This window comes from Balaenoptera physalus (genome assembly GCF_965194825.1).
Source record: "Balaenoptera physalus genome assembly, chromosome: 21".
NCBI lineage: Eukaryota > Metazoa > Chordata > Mammalia > Artiodactyla > Balaenopteridae > Balaenoptera > Balaenoptera physalus.
Window position 1 is genome coordinate 40973063 of NC_138902.1, and position 21432 is coordinate 40994494.

General features: G+C 34.0%; 1 protein-coding gene across 1 annotated transcript in view; it reads right to left on the reverse strand.

Moving 5' to 3' along the window:
* Window positions 1–21432, reverse strand: part of LOC309651390 (uncharacterized protein) — a 797009-nt gene that overhangs the window by 34623 nt on the left and 740954 nt on the right. Inside the window, exons 14-15 of the mRNA XM_082444127.1 lie at window positions 11555–11705; window positions 7787–10713 (exon numbers count right to left, since the gene is read on the reverse strand). The gene's annotated coding sequence lies outside the window, so the exon portion shown is untranslated. The remainder of the gene's footprint in view (window positions 1–7786; window positions 10714–11554; window positions 11706–21432) is intronic.

Genomic DNA, 21432 nt, shown 5'->3' on the forward strand with positions numbered 1-21432 from the left:
ATGCTCTTGGATTGGAAGAAGCAATATTGTGAAAATGACTCTACTACCCAAAGCAATCTACAGATTCAATGCAATCCCTATCAAACTACCAATGGCATTTTTCACAGATCTAGAGCAAAAAATTTTTAAATTTGTATGTAAACACACAAGACCCTGAATAGCCAAAGCAATCTTGAGAAAGAAAAACAGAGCTGGAGGAATCAGTCTCCCTGATTTCAGACTATACTACAAAGCTACATTCATCACAACAGTATGGTACTGGCACAAAAACAGAAATATAGATCAGTGGAACAGGACAGAAAGCCCAGAAATAAACCCACACAACTGTGGTCAATTAATCTACAACAAAAGAGGCAAGAATATACAATGGAGAAAAGACAGTCTCTTCAATAAGTCATGCTAGGAAAACTGGATAGCTACATGTAAAAGAAGGAAGCTAGAACACTCTAACACGACACACACATAAACTCAAAATGGATTAAAGACCTAACTTGTAAGACCAGATACTATAAAACTCTTAGAGGAAAACACAGAACACTCTTTGACATAAATCACAGCAATATATTTTTGATCCACCTCCTACAGTAATGAAAATAAAAACAAATGGGACCTAATGAAACTTGAAAGCTTTTGCACAACAAAGGAAACCATAAACAAAATGAAAAGACCATCCACAGAATGGGAGAAGATATTTGCAAACAAAGTGACCAACAAGGGATTAATCTCCAAAATATACAAATAACTCATGCAGCTCATTATCAAACAACAACAACAAACAGCCCAATCAAAAAATGGGCAGAAGGTCTAAATTGTATGTCTTCTTTGGAGAAATGTCTGAGGGCCAAGAAGCACATGAAATGATGCTCAACATCACTTATTATTAGAGAAATGCAAATCAAAACTACCATGAGGTATCACCTCACACCAGTCAGAATGGCCATCATTAAAATGCCTATAAACAATAAATGCTGGAGAGGCATGGAGAAAAGGGAACCCTCCTACATTGGTGCTGGGAATGTAAATTGGTACAAACATTATGGAGAACAGTATGGAGGTTCCTTAAAAAACTAAAAATAGAATTACCATAGGATCCAGCAATCTCCACAACTAGGCATATATCCAGAGAAAACCATAATTTGAAAAGATGCATGCACCCCAGTGTTCATTGCAGCACTATTTACAATAGCCAGGACAAGAATGCAACCTAAATGTCCAACGACAGAGGAATGGATAAAGAAGATGTGGTACATATATACAATGGAATACTAATCAGCCTTTAAAAAGAATGAAATAATGTGATTTGCAGCAACATGGATGGACCTGGGGAAGATTATCATACTAAGTGAAGTAAGTCAGAAAGAGAAAGACAAATATGATATCACTTATTTATGGAATCTTAAAAAAATGGTACAAATTAACTTATTTACCTAACAGAAACAGATTCACAGACTTTGGTAACCGTAAGTTTGTTTTCAAAGGGGAAATGTGGAAGGAGGGAAAAATTAGGAGTTTGGGATTAACATATAAACACTACTATGTATAAAATAGATAATCAACAAGGACCTACTATATAGCATAGAGAATGCTACTCAATATTCTGTAACAACCTATATGGGAAAAGGATCTGAAAAAGAATGAATATATGTATAACTGAATCACTTTGCTGTACACCTGAAACTAACACATTGTACATCAGCTATAATAGAAAATAAAAATTAAATTTAAAAAATAGCAAAAATTAAAGGTAAAGAAAGTATATTAAAAGCATCAAGAGAAAAACAACTATGTACAAGAGAACTCCCATAAGACAGTGAACTGACTTTTTACCAGAAACTTTGTAGGACATAAGAGAGTGGCAAGATGTATTCAAAGTGGTGAAAGAAAAAAAAAAAAAACTGAAACCAAGAATACTCTACCTGTCAAGGTTATCATTCATATTTGAAGAAGAGATAAACAATTTTATAGACAAGCAAAAAGCTAAGGGAGTTCTGAAACACAAGGCTGGCTTTACAAAAAAAAAAAAATGTTAAAGGCATTTCTCTAAGGAGAAAAGACTACAATTACAAATATAAAAAATCTTATTGGTAAGGGCAAACATTTAGTAAAGTTAGTGGATTCACAATTTATAAAGCCTAGTAGGAAGGTTAAAACAGAAAAGTAGTAAAATGATCTATAACCACAATAAGTAGTTAAGGAACACACAAAACAAAAATATGTAAAATATAATGTTAAAGATATTAAATGTGGGGAGAGAATAAGAATGCAGAGTTGTTAGGACATGTTTAAACTTCAGAGATCACCTAAAATAATGACATATATATATATGAATGTGTATGCATATGATTCTCATGGTAACCACAACCAAAAATTATAAAGGGATCCAAACAAAAAAACAAAGTTAGTTTTCAAACCATAAGTTAAGAGAGCAAAAGAAGGAACAAAAAAAGAACTACCTATCAGTAATTACTTTAAATGTAAATGGACTAAATGCTCCAATCAGAAAAAATAGGGTGGCTGAATAGATAAGAAAAGATATATATATACACACACACTACCTATAAGACACTCACTTCGGATCTAAAGCACACACAGACAAAGTGAAAGAATGCAAACAAAAAAGAAAGCTGGGGTAGCAATACTTACATAAAATAAAAGAAACTTTAAAACAAAGACTGCAACAAGAGACAAAGAAGGACATTACATAATAATCAAAAGATCAATCCAACAAGATATAACCTTGTTAATATTTTTACACCCAACATAGGATCACCTGAATATATACAGCAAATATAACAGACATGGAGGGAGATAGTGCCAGTAATACAAGGGTAATACAGTAATAGAAGGGTATGTTAATACCCCACTTATATCAATGGATAAATCAGAAAATCAATAAGAAAAATTTAACCTCAAACAACACATTACATCAGAGTGACTTAATAAATATATAGAGAACATTTCACTCCAAAACAGCAGAATACACATTCTTTTTAAGTGCGCATGGATTATTTGCCAGGATAGATCACATGCTAGGACACAAAACAAGTCTCAGTCAATTTAAGAAGTTTGAAATCATATCAAGCATCTTTTCTGACCACAATGGTTTGAGACCAGAAAAAAATAAAAGAATACTGCAATAATGAAAACAATCTAAAATCTATGGGACACAGCAAATGCAGTTCTAAGAGGGAAGTTTATCACAATGCAAGCCTACCTTAGGAAACAAGAAAAACCTTACAACTAAGGGAGCTAGAAAAAGAAGAATAAACAAATCCCAAAGTTAGTAGAAGAAAAGAAATCATAAAGAAATAGAGACTAAAGATCAATGGAACTAAGATCTGTTTCTTTAAAAAGATAAACAAAATTGATAAACCTTTAGCCAGAGTCATCAAGAACAACAGAGGGCCAATATATAAAATGAGAAATGAGAGAAGTTACAACCAACACCACAGAAATACAAAGGATTATTAGAGATTACTATGAACAATTATATGCCAATAAAATGGACAACCTAGAAAAAATGGATAAATTCCTAGAAATGTACCATCTTCTGAAACTGAATCAGGAAGAATAAAAGATATATGTACATACAAATTACCAGGAGTGAAACTGAATTGGTAATCAAAAAACTCCAACAAACAAAAGTCCAGGACCAGAGTCCTCACTGGAGAATTCAACCAAACATTTAGAGACGAGTTAACAACTATCCTTCTCAAACCATTCCAAAAAATTGCAGAGGAAGGAATGCTTTCGAATTCATACTACAAGGCCAGTGTCACCATGATACCATAACAAAGCAAAGACATGACAAAAAAAGAAAACTATAGGCCAGTATTACTGGTGAACATAGATGCAAAAATCCTCAACACAATATTACAAGCCAAATTCAGTAATGCATTAAAAGGCTCATACACCAAGAGCAAGTGGGATTTATCCTATGGATGCAAGAATTGTTCAATATCCACAAAACAATTAATGTATGATACACTATATTAACACATTGAAAAATGAAAATTATATAATCAACTCAATAGATGTAGAAAAAACTTTTGACAAAATTCAACACCCATTCATGAGAAAAACTCTATAAACAATTTGGGTATAGAGGGAACATATCTCAACATAACAAAGGCCATTTATGACACACCCATTTTCATCATCCTACTCACCAGTGAAAAGCAGGAAGTATTTTCTCTAAGATCAGACTCAAGACAAGGATACCAACTCTTACTACTTTTATTCAACGTGCCATTGGAAGTCCTAGCCACAGCAATCAGACAAGAAATAGAAATAAAAGGCATCCAGATTGGAAGGGAAGAAGTAAAACTGTCACTATTTGCAGATGACATAATACTATATATAGAAAATCCTAAAGATGCCATAAAACAACTATCAGAACAAATGAATTCAGTAAAGTTCCAGGATGCAAAATTAATATACAGAAGTCTACTGCATTTCTGTATACCAACAATGAACTATAAGAGAAAAATTTTTTAAATAATGTATAATTGCATCAAAAAGAATAAAATACCTAGGAACAAATCTAACCAAGGGTATAAATGACCCTTACACAGAAAAGTATAAGCCACTGATGAAAGAAATTGAAGATGCCACAAACAAATGGAAAAGATATACTATACTCATGCATTGGAAGAGCTAGTATTGTTAAAATGACTACCCAAGGCACTTACAGATTCAATGCAATCCTTATCAAAATACCCATGGCATTTTTCACAGAACTAGAACAAATAATCCTAAAACTTGTATGGAAGCAAAAAATACTTCCAATAGCCAAGACAATCTTGAAAAAGATGAGCAGAGCTGGGGTATCATGCTCCCTGATTTCAAACTATCCTACAAAGATACAGTCATCAAACCATATGGTAGCAGCACAGAGACAGATGCATAAATCAGTGGAACAGGAGCATCCTGAAATGATTCTACACTTATATGGGCAATTAATCTGCAGCAAAGAAGGCAAGAACATACAATGGGGAAAAGACAGTCTCTTCAACAAATAGTGTTGGGAAAACTGGACAGCTACATGGATAATAATAACTTGGGACTACTTTTTTATCATATACAAAAATAAACTCAAAATTGATTAAAGATTTGAATGTAAGACCTGGAACCATAAAACTCCAAGAAGAAAACATAGGCAGTAAGCTCCTTGACATCAGCAGTATTTTTTTTGGATATGTGTCCTTAAGCAAGAAAACAAAAGCAAAATTAAATATTGGGGCTACAGTAAACTAAAAAGCTTTCACACAACAAAGGAAACTATCATCAAAACAAAAAGGCAGCCTACTGAATGGGAGAAGATATTTGCAAACTATATATCCAATAAGAGGTTAATAGCCAAAATATATCAATACAAAGAATGCATACAACACAACATGTTTTTAAAAATCTGATTAAAAACTGTGCAGAAGACCTGAATAGACATTTCTCCTAAGACATACAGATGGCCACTAGATACGTGAAAAGATGCTCAACATCAATAATTATGAGGGAAATGCAAATCAAAACCCCAAGTAGGTATCACTTCACACCTGTCAGAATGGCTATTATCAAGAAGACCACAAATAAAAAATATTGGCAAGGACGTGGAGAAAAGGGCACACTCATGCACTGTTGGTTGGATTTTTAATTGATGTGGTCACTATGGAAACTAGTATACAGGTTCCTCAGGATATTAAAAATAGAACTACCATATGAACCAGCAATTTCACTTCTGGGTATTACCCAAAGAAAACAAACACTAATTCGAAAAGATATATTCATACTAATATTCTTTGCAGCATTATTTGTAATAGCCAAGATATTGAAGCAAACAGTGTGTCCATTGATAGACGAATAAAGAAAGAAGATGTGGTATACATATACAATGGAATATTACTCAGTCATTAAAAATGAAATCTTGCCATTTGTGACAACATGGATGGATCTAGAGGGTATCATTCTAAGTGAAATAAGTCAAATAGAAAGACAAACAAGTACTACATGATCTCATTTAGTTGTGGAGTCTGAAAAATGAAACAAAACAAGACAAATGCGGAGAACAAATGAATATTTGCCAGAAGGGAGAGGGTTGGGAGGTGGGTGAAATAGGTGAAGGGGATTAAGTGATATAAACCTCTAGTTATATCATAAATAACAGTGATGTAATATACAGCATAAGTAATATGGTAAATAATATTTTAATAGCTTTGTATGGGGACAGATAGCTACTATCTGTATTGTGGTTATCATTTCATAATCTATGCAAATGTCAAATCATTATATAGAACACCTGAAAGTTATGTAATATTTTACATCAACTATATTTCAATTAAAAATGTTTACAAATGCAAATCTTGCCCAAATGAAGAGAAAAACATGGTAGATCATATGTAAAGTAAGAATGAGAAAGTCTAAATAAGAGTTCATGGTTCACATCTGTGTTTCTCCAACAGTAAGAGTTTCTCTTGTTCCCTAGAGGGAGAGGAATTTGTGGGAACATATGAGAGTATAGGGGACACTCAAGGAATCATGGTTAAGTGCCACTTACACACACACACACACACACACACACACGTAAACCAATGATTACATTGCTAAAACAACAGATCAAGAGAAAAATAGAAAATTCTCAAAATACAAAAGGATACCAATAATCACCTTAGAGGTAATAAAATAGTTTATGCCAATAAATTAAATATCTTAGGAGATCTGTTTTCAAGTTACTTAACTGTGTCACAGTACATAGGTGAAGAATATCTACAGAAATGGCAAACACATCCAGCACCAGTAAAATTTATAAGGTCTGACATGAAACAAATTATCAGACACACAAAGAAGCAGGGAAATGCTACCCATAATGAAGAGAAAAATCAATCAAGAGAAACAGACTACATTGACATAGATACTAGTATTTAAAAACCTTACAATAGGTGTTATAACTATTTCTGATATACTCAAGATGACAGAGGAATGACATGTTTTACATCTACTGAAATATATACAAACACACAGATTGAACTTTTAGAGATGTAAACTATAATGTCTGAAACAACAAATTCATCAGATAGGATTAACAGCAGATGACAGAACAAAGTATTTGTGAACTTGACGACGTAGCAACAAAAAATGTCCCAAATAAAAGAGAGAAAATGTCAAAGGAGAAGGCAGAGGAGCAGCAAGAGGATTACCAAGCATCAGTGAACTGTAAGACAACTTCAAGTAGGTTAATGTTCTTGTAATTGGAGTCTCCTAATGCAGGAAGGAGGTTCAGAAATAATGGTCAAAATTTTTTTCCTAATTTGATTAATAGTATAAATCCTTAGATCCAAGAAGAGAGTCCAAAGAATTAAGTAGAAATACTTATCACTGCCTGATACCAAGATATTTTCAGGCGACATTATTGCAAAGGTTATTTAATGGTAAAAGGGTTTTTTTTTTTTTCAACAAATGGATACCCCATGAAAAAAATGAACCTCACATCATAAAAGTTAAAGTGGATCAGAGACCTAAATAAATGTAAGAACAAAAACTATAAAGCTTCTAGAAAACAGAATTTAGTGAACTTATGTCAGGCAAAGATTTCTTAAATTTGACACAGAAATTATGAACTGTAAAAGAAAAATAGTAATAGACAATAAAAAGTCAACACTTTTGCTTTTCCAAAGACACTTAAATCCTAAAAGGCTAGCAGAAAATATTTGCAAAACATACATCCCAACAAGAACTTGCATTAGAAAAGGTATACTGTTTACCTTTGAACAATATGGGGGTTAGAGGTACCCACCCTCTATGCTGTCGAAAATTTTGTATGACTTATAGTTGGCCCTCCATATCCGAGGTTCCTTTCTATTCCCACATTCAACCAACTGAGGATCATGTAGTACCATAGTTTTACTACTGAAAAAGAAAACATGTATAAGTGGACTCATGCAGGTCAAACCTGTGTTGTTCAAGGATCAACTGTATGTATGTGTTTATATATATATCTCAATAATAAAAAGACAACTCAAATATTTTGTCCAATTAAAAATGGGCAAAATATTTGGATACTTCAAAAAAGATCTCTGTTGGGAAAGAAGCATATTAAGTAGTACTTGATAGCATTTGACTCTATGAGAATGCAAATCACAACTCCCATGCACTACTACTCTGTACACATTATAATGGCAAAAATTAAAAAGGTGAATCATACCAAGTTTTGGAGAGGATGGAAAACAAGTAGAACTCTCATACACTGTAGTGGGAGTGTAAAATGATACAACCATTTGCAAAAACATTTTAGCAGCTTCTTAAAACATTAAACATACACCTAACTTATGACTCAGCCACTGTTACTGTTACACATTATAATGTTTAGTAATAATGGCTACAATATTACTAGCCAAAATTTCTAGGTATTTGCCTAAGAGAAACAAAAGCATGTATAAGCATAAAGCTTCTACAGAAATGTTCAAAGCAACTTTATTACAATAGTCTAAATGTCTATCAATAGGTAAATGGATAAACAGATTGTGATATATACATACAGTAGAATAATGCTAAACAATAAAAAGGAATGAACTGTTGTTATATCCCCAAAGTAATGTTGAACAGAATATACCATACCAAAAGAAAAAAAGTATATGTGCTGTATGATTCCATTTATTAAAAGTTAAAGGAAATGTAAAATAAATGGACAGAAAATTGTTTTTTACCAGGGGACAGACAAGATGGGTGGAGAGGTATGGGAGAAAGGGATTACACAGGAAACTATGAAAGTGATGGATATGTGTAGTATCTTATTGCAATGATGGTTTCATGGGGGTGAACATGTCAAGATGTATTAAATTTCCACTGATAAACATATATAATGAGATGCTGCTACATATCTGTCATAATAGATCAAGTTAAGAAGACTTACTACTAATTGTTGGCAAGGATTTGGAGCCACTGGAACTCGAATACATTTCTAATAGGGAACATTTTCTTATAACGTGAAATATGTACGTATCGTATGATGCAGCTCTTCCACTCCTCCATATTTATATCCAAGAGGGATTAGAACACATGAGTTGTTCATATGTGTTTGTAGCTGTTTTATTGATTAATTAAATCTCAAACCTGAAAACAACTCAAATATTTATCATTGGTGAATGGATAAACAAGTTGGGTCACATGCTTACATGACGTATAGTTGACCCTTGAAAAACACGCTTTGAATTGTGTGGGTCCAGATTTTTTTCCCTACATGCAAACTATAGTATTACACAATCCACAGTTTGTTGAATCCATGGATGTGGAACCACGGTTACAGAAGGCCAACTATAAGTTTTATGAGGATTTTTGACTACGTGGAAGGTCAGTACCCCTAGTCCCTGTGTTGTTCAAGGGTCAGCCATATACTATTCAGCAATGAATCCTGCATGCAACAACACTGATATACGTTGTAAGTTATAGGGCGTGAAATAATCCAGTCAAAAATTTACATGAATGATTCCATTTCTAGTAAATTCTAGAACAGGCAGAACTAAGTGTTTCAGTGATGGAAAGCATATCAAGATTGACTGTAAAGATTTTTAAGAACTTTTTAAGGGATGGACATTTTATTGGTGGTTACACACATTCGTCAAAATTCATCAAGTTTTACACCTAACATTGGCACTTTTTATTGAGTGTAAATTATATCTCAATATAGTTGATTTAAACAACATTGAAGTACCAGGTTTCTAAGAAGCTGAATCTTAAAATATTGACATAACATTTCATAAGATACTACAATATGAATTCCTGCAAAAATTTAATACCTTTTATTTTTGTGAAGCTGAAATTCAGAGTCAAATCTACAATTAAGGTTATGATCTACTCTTTCAGAATTCTAAAAATAGTGTAAAAAGGAAAGCACTGGTCTACATACGAATTGCTAAAAATCCAGCCATATTCAATTCACGTATACACAAACTTATTGGATTTAATATCCTTTTAAAAAGGTGAAATTGGTATAATTTGTCATTTTACCTATTTGAGCTAAATTTGTTCTTCATAAGAGTACAACAGTTACCTCTGATTATTGTTAGAATGTGTCAGATTTCAACGAAGAGCCTTTCAGTCGAAATGCAGTATATATTATTGTAGTGTATATATAGTAGTTGTAACAAAATGACAATTCAGAGCATTTTTCTCATGTCTAAGGAGCTTGTACTCACATTTCATGGCTCGCCTCAGGTGATGCCCCGCGGAGTTAGCAGTGGTCCACCTGCCCAGTGCACTGTCTTCAAGGCTGTAGTTCTTTCTGCTCTGGACACTTTTCCTACAGTCTTCACATACTCCCCTCCCTCCCTGCATTTAGGTTCTAGGTCTATACTATAAAATTCAGGCTGGCCGATACAAAATTCTAAAATAGACTTTTACTTTCCCATTCTACATTTTAAAATCTTGTTTCTTTTCCTCTAAGACATGACTATATGCATTAAACTTTAAGTGTATTTTTTATTATTCAAGGCTGTAGGTTCTGTGAAAGAGTACTTTGGTTTTTTTGTCACTGCTTTATATTTACTGCCTGTTTACAACAGGTACTCTGGAAATATTATTTAGATCGACACCAGCTTGGGCACATAAATGAATGGAGGCATCTGAGGTCTGTCAGAGTTCTGACTTACCATACTGATCAAGTTTCTGTTTTTCAACCTTGGTGTTAGCCCAGAAAAGTGAGAAATCGGGATTTCTCAGCTGGAGCTGCAGAAAAAAATAAAATCCGAGCCATTTAGAAAACAAGCTATACATCTGTAATAAAGCATAGTTTCCTATCTACTTTCAGGAAGACTAAAGGACTTAGAAATTAAAAACAAAAACTTATTTTCAGTTCTACTGTCTGAACACATCGATTGTCTCCATTAATTTATCCTGATCTATCACCCAGTTAATAAAACATTTATTCTCACCCTCCCTCTTTCCCTGATCACCTTCGTCCTCTATCTCCTTGCCAAGTGATTGTAATCATGCTCAATCTCACCAAGTGTAGATACTGAAAAGCAACAGAATTGTTCTTTTTCTTTTTACCTGATTCCAACTAAAATCCAAATTGAACCTAAATTCAAGTCAAGAATATATGGGCTATCTAGTTTTTATATCCAACCTCTTCACAATCCAAAATTATTTATTCACATTTGGCCCCAGTAGAAGGGGACTGAACATAGGAAGGACAGTGGCAACTTGCAAAGGAATCTATTTGCTTCCTTTGGTCTGTGACACAGATTTGACTTATTCATCACCTCTGGTTCTACTGCCTGAATTTCAACAGGAGAAATTACAGCTCGGTGTTTTCTGCAGCAGACCAATTTAGCATGACAGAAAACGGTTTACTCTCATTTGCTTCTGCTACTAACTAGTGTCAGACAACCTAGCAAAGCTTTTTTTTTAAGTAAGGAAAAATAAGAAACTAAAATCAAGAGTGAACTAAGTTTGGATTCATTCAAGGTTTGTTATTTGTTAGGTTTAACCTTGGGGAAGTATCCCACTCAGGTTGATTCACACAGAGTGTTACAAGGATTAAGTGGAGAAATCTTTGGTAACATACTTAGCAAGGAAGACACTGGGGTCCCAACAAAACAGCAGCGATTCCAGAGTAGAATGGAGCTCCACAGTGAAAGTCAGCCTCAGAATCCCCGCTGACTGGGTTCCTGTCAGCAAGACTGGATTGTTTTCACCTCTCAGCCATCAAGCTAATTCTGTAAAATAATCATTTATATTAATAACATAATTGGAGTAAAGTGGTTGATCTATTATCACCATTATTTAGCCACTCAATTTTCCTTCAATTGTTCCACCTATTTTTATATTTTATAAATGTATCTTTAAGAAGGTATAGACCTTTTTGATTTATTTTGATGAGTTTTGTTGAGTAAAATATTAGCATATTGAATTAATGCCATCCACAATGCTTTTCCTCTAATAAGAAACCTTTGGTGTGGTATCAAATGAGTAATAAGAACTCGAATTTTACATTAATATTCATAAAAAGTAATGTCATCCTTGAGCTTTTTCTCCATGTTATTTGGACAGTAGCACAGAAAGTATCTTGAGAATTTTATTCATAAAGAACATGTCAGTTCAGCCTGAGATTAAAAATTTAATAACTAGTATACAGATTTTAATATCATTTTTGTCCATTGGTTTAGGATTTGAAGAAGATTTGGGAAATAACATTTCCATTGAAATTTTAATACAATTGTAACTTTTATAGAGATTACTTTCCTCTAATACTCACTTTAGGAGTTGTCGCCATAAAACAACTCAACAAATTTTACTAATATTCAGGCAACTTTATTTTTTAGAGCAAGAGAAGTTGGTATGACCACTGTAGCTATTTGTAAAAGATAATATAAGGCCAACTCTTCCCCAGCAAACAACAACTGTCTGCAAATTCTTTTCCATAAATAATGAAAAAAAAAAAGTTTGTTCAGAAATCATGTCAACAGATGCCAACCTATGAATAATTGCTATAACAAGGGAAACTTCCCTCATAGAGTTTTCCAGATTTTGTGTGATTTGTAGTCATCTGTAGTAAAAAGTGTTCATCATTATTCTTTTGTACAATGACCAAATCATATAATAAAACTTAAATGGGTGGAATCAAACAAAAATAGAATTTCTGTGATAAGAATACAAACATTCATACTGCTATTTTTTCTTTCTTTTCTTTCTTCCCTTCTTTTCTTGTCCTGCTTTTAACACTCAAATGCAGAAGTCTAAATTCACCACAAGAGAGGCTGCTCTTAGAATGATGCAGAATATCAGGTGTTTCATTTGACATGGTATTAAGTTAGTTTTATTACGAATTGAATTGAATTGAAAGTTAAGGTGCTTAACATACAGCTTGAAAGTAAGTATGTGAATAATGTTGAAAATGGAGACTTTACTTTTACTATAAATTCAATATTTAATCATTAAAGCAGTCATACATATAACAGTATTGTGATATAAAATAGAACAATGGGTTATATAATCTGCTTTAAAGGTCATTATGATAAATGACAAAAATTTCATAATTAGTAACTTTTGAAATGTAGTCCTTGGCATTTCTTTCCTTTTTTTTTTCCCTAAATTATTTATTTATTTATTTTTGGCTGTGTTGGGTCTTCGGTTCTGTGCGAGGGCTTTCTCTAGTTGCGGCAAGCGGGGGCCACTCTTCATCGCGGTGCGCGGGCCTCTCACTATCGCGGCCTCTCTTGTTGCGGAGCACAGGCTCCAGACGCGCAGGCTCAGTAGTTGTGGCTCACGGGCCCAGTTGCTCCGCGGCATGTGGGATCCTCCCAGACCAGGGCTCGAACCCGTGTCCCCTGCATTGGCAGACAGACTCTCAACCACTGCACCACCAGGGAAGCCCCAGTCCTTGGCATTTTCACTTGTTCATAAGAGCACTTTTTTTTTCAAACCTGTGAAGTGTTTGTACTTTGATGTTGATCCATCATTATTTTTTGGTGTGAAAATTATCCAAGCCTCTCAAAATGCACTGATGATATTTTTAAATTTTGTATACTCTGTAAGGGTTTATATAACAAGGAAATTATTATTTGAAGTATTGTTTTAAAAAGATTTTTGTACAGTTATGAGCCTGTTCCCATTTACAGGGTAATATTTAAGCCACTTTTAATAATTCCTCATTGATACTGTTTTTTGAAGAATGTCAGATCCTTTTTCCAACATTAGAAATTTGTAACATTCAAGGACATGAAAGAAGGGGGCTGAGCTGAAAAGGGCTCTGGATCCAGTGCCCAGAATTTCCACATTATGCTGTCCCTCCTGGTGTTCAGTATGCAAGTTGATGCATGCACGCTAAGCTGGAGTCATATTTAAAGCCAAAATCCAAGATAGTCTTCTCTGATATCAGAAAAAAATCAAGGTTGCTTACTATTATCATTAACATTGTTCTCTTTGAGTAGATGATGTAAAAACAAGAGAAAGAAAAAAGTATAAAATTGGTAAGAAATAAACAGCAGTAGCAAAGTGATTGTGTGCACATTTTACAATTTTATAGATAGAAATCCTAAGGTAAGCTAGTTAACACTTCAAAGGAGCAATACACACAGTGGTAATATTAAGAATTATTAGACAGTGAATACCTATGGAAACGACCAATGTCTCAATAACAACAAAAATTCACAGAGCTAGACATCATCATAAATTCTTCAGATCTCTCCCTCTCACCTTCTCTGTCTGTATCTCTATATCATTGCTGATCAAAATAATATAAACTGCACTGGTAAACACTAAGGTTGGATAAAGAAACCATGTATTATAAATATGTCAACCCTTCCTGAACAAATACAATCTCCATAAAAATACTAACAGCTTTGTCAACTACATAAACTTTAAATATGAAAAAGTGAAATGAAAATCGGGCAGAAATATTCTAAAATTTAGAAATATTGAGGAGGCTTGTCCTATTGGATACTGAAACATATTGCAGAGCTACAGAATTTATGGTATCATAGTAACTGCACACACAGCTCAACACAATAAAGACAAGAAATAGAAATATGTTTTAACATATGATAAAAGTGGCATTCAAAATAAGTGGAGAATCAATAGAGTATTAAGTAAATGACGTTGGGATTGCTGGATAGTCATCTAAACAAAATCCAGTTCCTTCCCTCCTTCACTCTTTATAACAATTTAACTGCAAATTAATCATCAATACTAGATTTAAATACTAAAGATGCACCACAAAATTATTTGAAGAAATCATGGGATATTAAGCAATTATATTTTTGAAATCAGCATATTAAAAATATAATCTTGAAGTCATATTTCTGCTATACGTCAAAGTACAATTTTTGAATGAAAAATGCTAATGTAAAAAACTTAAAGCATAAAAAATTCAAACTGAGAAAATACTTGCAACCTATACACAGGAATAGGGCATGTTTCCTTAACACCAGTTGATATAGATACAAGACAAACAGGGATTTAACTGACAGGTCATTAGGAAAAAACAATACTGAAATATAACTACAAATAACATTTACACAAATATTCTCTCTGTAAATAATAATTTGCAAATTAAAATCATGATATATATATATATATATATTTTTTTTTTTTACTACAAATTAAGAAAAATAGTGTGATAATAACTTGCTGCTCAGAGTGTGGAGCGAGGAACATTCCCATAACAAGAACCACTCCCAGTTCTGGTCCAGTTAATTAGCTAATATCTATCAGAATTATCACATGTCACATACTTTGATTTAGCAACTCAATGTTTAAGATTTTACATCCAACTATGAGCCCATGGGTATATATGTAAAGATAGGTATGTACAATACAATGCTATTCATTGGGGTATGTTTGTAATAACAAAATATACAAACCAATTTAGTGTCCAACAACACAAAACTAACGAAGTATAATATCCCCTTGCAATGAAGTACTATGAAACCGAAAAAACAAACAAAAACAATGTGTCACAGCCATCACTGATATGAACCCCACCCCCAGAGCAAAATGATATATGGAAAGAGTTTGTAGAGCAGTGTCTATGGTGTGTAGCATCTAGGATGGAAGAAGTAATGGAAAAGGTGAATGACAATTACTGGATTACTACACAAGCAACACTTGACAGCTGCTGCTTCTATGGTGGCATTTGTGGAAATCTGAGTCCGAGAGGACAAAATGTCACTGGAAGATTAACTTTCATTTTGTTTTATACACATACACACATACGTCTATATACACATATATATGTATAGACATATATACATATACAGATATATATATATATATATATATATATGCCTTCACTGTTTGAATTTTATTTGACCTTTGCAAATATTATCTATTCAATAAATTCCTAACAATTTAAAATGTATTTATAACATGCGAACTTAGTTAACCTATTTGAAACTAAAACTTAGTTTAGATCTAAAGAAAGTGTTGTTGCATTCTACTTGAATTTTAAAATAGTTGTGTTTTGCAAACACACCAAATCAAAACATGTATTAGTAACAGAAAATATTACTTATAAAATGATTTTGAGGGGCTTCCTGGTGGCACAGTGGTTGAGAATCTGCCTGCCAATGCAGGGGACACGGGTTCGAGCCCTGGTCTGGGAAGATCCCACATGCCGGGGAGCAACTGGGCCTGTGAGCCACAACTACTGAGCCTGCGTGTCTGGAGCCTGTGCTCCGCAACAAGAGAGGCCGCGATAATGAGAGGCCCGCGCACCGCGATGAAGAGTGGCCCCCACTTGCCGCAACTAGAGAAAGCCCTCGCACAGAAACGAAGACCCAACACAGCCAATTTATTTATTTAAATAAATAAATAAAAATTTTTTTAAAAAAATGATTTTGAGTGGTTTCTCTGTAAGTTTCATGAAATCAAAGTACTACACAGTAAGAATATGCTCTGGGATCAAAAATAAATGAAAAACCATCAGTTATAACACACAACTTGAATCTTTGAACGACTGATGTATACTGCCATGCTTGAGATGTTTAGAAAGGAAGACAGGAAATTTCTGTTCTCCCTAATAAATAATTCCTGGCCATTCTATTAATTTGTAAATGATTTCTGACTTTCAAGAATATCATTTACTTAAACAGCAAGACAGACCATAGAGATAGAACCAAATTTCCTTTTGACGTATGACTTTCAAAGTTATAGTTTCCTTTTGATCCGAATATATATATTAGATTATCTTTTTCCCTTCAAACTCTTGACATTTTGCTACTGAGTTGAAGCCCAGCCTCATAGCTAATGACATTACCTTAACATGATGAGTTCACTTGGTGAAGTTTTAGAACAAGGACTTTTGGAGTGGAACAGAGTTTTCTTCCTTTCCATCCCAAAGTGGCCAATTTCAGTGGCTACTCTGAGATATATGTAAATATGCATTCCAATACAAGTTAACATATTGTTAATGGTAATGTATTTCAAGTGTTCACGTGCAGTCAATATGGAAATTGAATTTTATCTGCAAGCAGAAAGAAGTTACCTCTTCTAAATGAAGAGTTTATGAATATGGAAATGTGAGGCTAAATCATAGTATGACCATCTTTTCTGAGAGATATTTAATTACCTGAAAGAAGCATGAGACATTGTCATTTGTAAGGAAAAATGACAGCCTGTAATAAAAAGAAGGAATGCTAAGGATGTATTTTAACAATATGTTATTAAACAGTGAAATAGGATATGGAAAGAGTGAAGGACTCCAGAGGAATAAATTACATGCAGCTCAGACTCTCTCACTAACTACCTGTATGACCACTATTTTCTCTTGATTAGATATTAACTGGTTATAATACATGCCTTACCTCCTTCCAATATTTTTGTAATGAAGAAATGGAAAATATATATGGAAGTCATTTTTAGAGCTTTAAAAAACACCCCTTGAATATATCATTTTCATAATTCTGGAGGTATTTTTATTATTTGATAGCATGATGACATTGGTAACAATAACCAAGTAATTAAAAGAGAGTCTCATCATTATTCACTTAATAACTTTTCATGACTAAATAATTTGCCACTAAATAATTTGTCCTGGAAAAGAAGGAAGCTTGGTTTCAGCATCTTTTCCCACTGGAAAAGGGGAAAACATAACAGGATCACTAAACCTCTTAAAAGAGTGGGAGAAGTACGGATGAATGTCTCTGCATCCAATTTTTCATTGAACAATAAATGAACTCTCAAATTTCTACATTGTTGAAGGACAAACATTTTTGTTTGACTGAAGAGGCAGGTCCGCACTGTCCTTCCCAGCTCCTTTTGGCTGTTTTGGGGAAAGCTTTCCTCTACTTCTGTTCATTGGTAGCAGCAACAGCTGGTCCCCCTGCCTCTGATGGAGACTGCCGCCATTTCCTTTCCCACCCCAGCTGATGAGGGTGTCTATTATTTATGATCATTAGCTTACACTCATCCCTCAGCTTTTGGGCAGGTATACAAAAACAAATCAGCACATCAATCTTTTCCTCCCGAGTTTCCAGTCTACGAATTCACACCTGCCCCTTTCCCCTATTTATTAGGCAAAAGCCTGTATCCACAGATGGGGCTTACAGCAGGAAGGAAAGGAAAAAAAAAATTTAAAAGCATGAAAACCTACAGATAATTCTGTCATCTTGTTCATATTATTAAAAAAAGAAAGATCATTAGCACTTGATATTCCATGGTTGCAAGTCATCCTCAGCCGTGTTTCATTTTCACTGAATGTCGTTTAGATGTAAATACATCAGGACATATAAATACCAAGGATATGATTTACATGTTCAAATTGTTAAAAATACACAGAGAAAGAAAATACTTTTGATGCAGTAAAGAAATAAACGTTTCTTTTCGGAACACTGAGTAGCCCTAACATATTTTAGCATCTGGGAGAGGGACTAAAACACAGGTCTTTTCCGAAGTAGACACATTGAAGTGTTTTAAATAAAATGAACCAGAGCATCCCTATTTAAAGAACTCCACGGTTTTCAAAATAGTGTTTCTCTTATACAAAGTGTTACAAAGCCAGAAGTATTTCTACAGTCCTACCCACATGTATAAAATCACCCTGATGTTCAGTGAATTTTTAGATACTGATCGCATTAAAACTGCAGTTTGAATTGAATTAACTGAACGTTTTGGCTTCCTACAAGAAACATAACTTGATGGACAGCATGTTTATCTTTAATATAAGAAATATAAATCTAAGTTTAGTAACTTTTGAAATGTAATAACATGAATCAAAGTTGAGGCCAGAGATTTCTTTTAGGGTTCTTATTAACAAGGCCACTGCAAATAAATGAAAAGTAAAAATGGTGAGGGTAAAGCCCTGTGAAGAGGGCATTATTTCTGTACTAAAGATAGATGTTTAAACACATGCCCTCTGACATGGCCTTCACCTGAATTTCTAGCAGCAGCTGCAGCTTAAAGTGTACTCAACGTAGATAACTCTGGAAAAAACAATGAAAGAGGAAAACAAAATTACTTTCTAGATGTTTAGTTCAACACCATAATTATGTAAAAATAAATATAACATTAATTCTGATAATATTCTCAACATGTCATCTATTTATAATTTCCCTGATTTCAGGTAGCCTATACAGAATCTCACCAAGGTTAAAGTGAAACTAAGGCAAAAGCTGAATATTAATCGTAAAGAAATAAGGTTTGAATGAAGTATCTTTTATTTTTGAATTATGTTTAGACTCTATTGAAAGTCTAAACCTGCTTAATTATAAGGATTTTAAAATCCAAAATTCACTTCTAGTGTCCCCTTTCTCTATCACTATTTATGTCTGTATCTACAACTACAGCAATGTCTACATCTGTATTCTCATTTATATTCCTTACTTTATCCCTATATTTATTCACATGCAAAGCAATGTAACTATTTCAAGGGTCTCAGACTAACAAAGCATTACTAGATTTTGTTTTCCCTAAAATTGTCAGTTTGTTAAAAATAAGCCTGTGTTAGGTGGATTCTATCAAACATCCTACCCTTCTGAAACTCCTCCAAAAAATTTCAGAGGAAGGAATACTCCAAAGCTCATTCTACAAGGCCACTATCAGGCCTGATACCAAAACCAGACAAAGATATCACAAAAAAAGGAAATTACAGGCCAATATCACAGATGAACACAGACACAAAAATTCTCAACAAAATAGTAGCAAACCGAATCCAACAACACAGTAAAAGGATCACCATGATCAAGTGGGATTTATCCCAGGGATGCAAGGATTTTTCAATATTCACAAATCAATCAGTGTGATACACCACATCAACAAATTGGAGAATAAAAACTGTATGATCATTTCAGTATATTCAGAAAAAGCTTTTGTCAAAATTCCACACCCATTTACGATAAAAACTCTCTAGAAAGTGGGAATAGAGGGGACCTATATCAACATAATAAAGGCCATATATGACAAACCACAAGAACATAATAACGGCCATATACAACAAACCCACAGCAAACATCATTCTCAAAGGTGAAAAACTGGAAGTATTTCCTCTAAGATCAGGAACAAGACAAGGATGTCCACTCTCACCACTATTATTCAACATAGTTTTGGAAGTTCTAGCCACGGCAATCAGAGAAGAAACAGAAATAAAAGGAATCCAGATTGGAAAGGAAGTAAAACTGTCACTGTTTGCAGATGACATACTATACATAGAAAACCCTAAAGATTCTACCAGAGCAAGATCCTTTTTGACCCACCTCCTAGAGAAATGGAAACAAAAACAAAAATAAACAAATGGGACCTAATGAAACTTAAAAGCTTTTGCACAGCAAAGGAAACCATAAACAAGACAAAAAGACAACCCTCAGTATGGGAGAAAATATTTGCAAATGAAGCAACTGACAAATGATTAATCTCCAAAATATACAAGCAGCTCATGCAGCTCAATATCAAAGAAACAAACAACCCAATCCAAAAATGGGCAGAAGATCTAAATAGACATTTCTCCGAAGAAGATATACAGAGTGCCGACAAACACACAAAAGGATGCTCAACATCACTAATCATTAGAGAAATGCAAATCAAAACCACAATGAGGTATCACCTCACACCAGTCAGAATGGCCATCATCAAAAAATCTACAAACAATAAATGCTGGAGAGAGTGTGGAGAATAAGGGAACCCTCTTGCACTGTTAGTGGGAATGTAAATTGATACAGCCACTATGGAGAACAGTATGGAGGTTCCTTAAAAAACTAAAAATAGAACTACCATATGACCCAGCAATCCCACTACTAGGCATATACCCTGAGAAAACCATAACTCAAAAAAGAGTCATGTACCACAATGTTCATTGCAGCACTATTTACAATAGCCAGGTCATGGAAGCAACCTAAGTGTCCATCGACAGATGAATGGATAAAGAAGATGTGGCACATTTATACAATGGAATATTACTCAGCCATGAAAAGAAACGAAATTGAGTTATTTGTAGTGAGGTGGACGGACCTAGAGTCTGTCATACAGAGTGAAGTAAATGAGAAAGAGAAAAACAAATACCATATGCTAATACATATATATGGAATCTAAAAAAAAAAAAAAAAGGTTCTGAAGAACCTATGGGGCTGGCCAGGAATAAAGATGCAGACGTAGAGAATGGACTTGAGGACATGGAGATGGGGAAGGGTAAGCTGGGATGAAGTGAGAGAGTGGCATGGACATATATACACTACCAAATGTAAAATAGATAGCTAGTGGGAAGCAGCCACATAGCACAGGGAGATCGGCTCAGTGCTTTGTGACCACCTAGAGGGGTGGGATAGGGAAGGTGGGAGGGAGACGCAAGAGGGAGGGGATATGGGGATGTATGTATATGTATAGCTGATTCACTTTGTTATACAGCAGAAACTAACACAACAATGTAAAGTAATTATACTCCAATAAAGATGTTAAAAGAAAAAAAAAGATTCTACCAGAAAACTATTAGAGCTCATCAATGAATTTGGTAAAGTT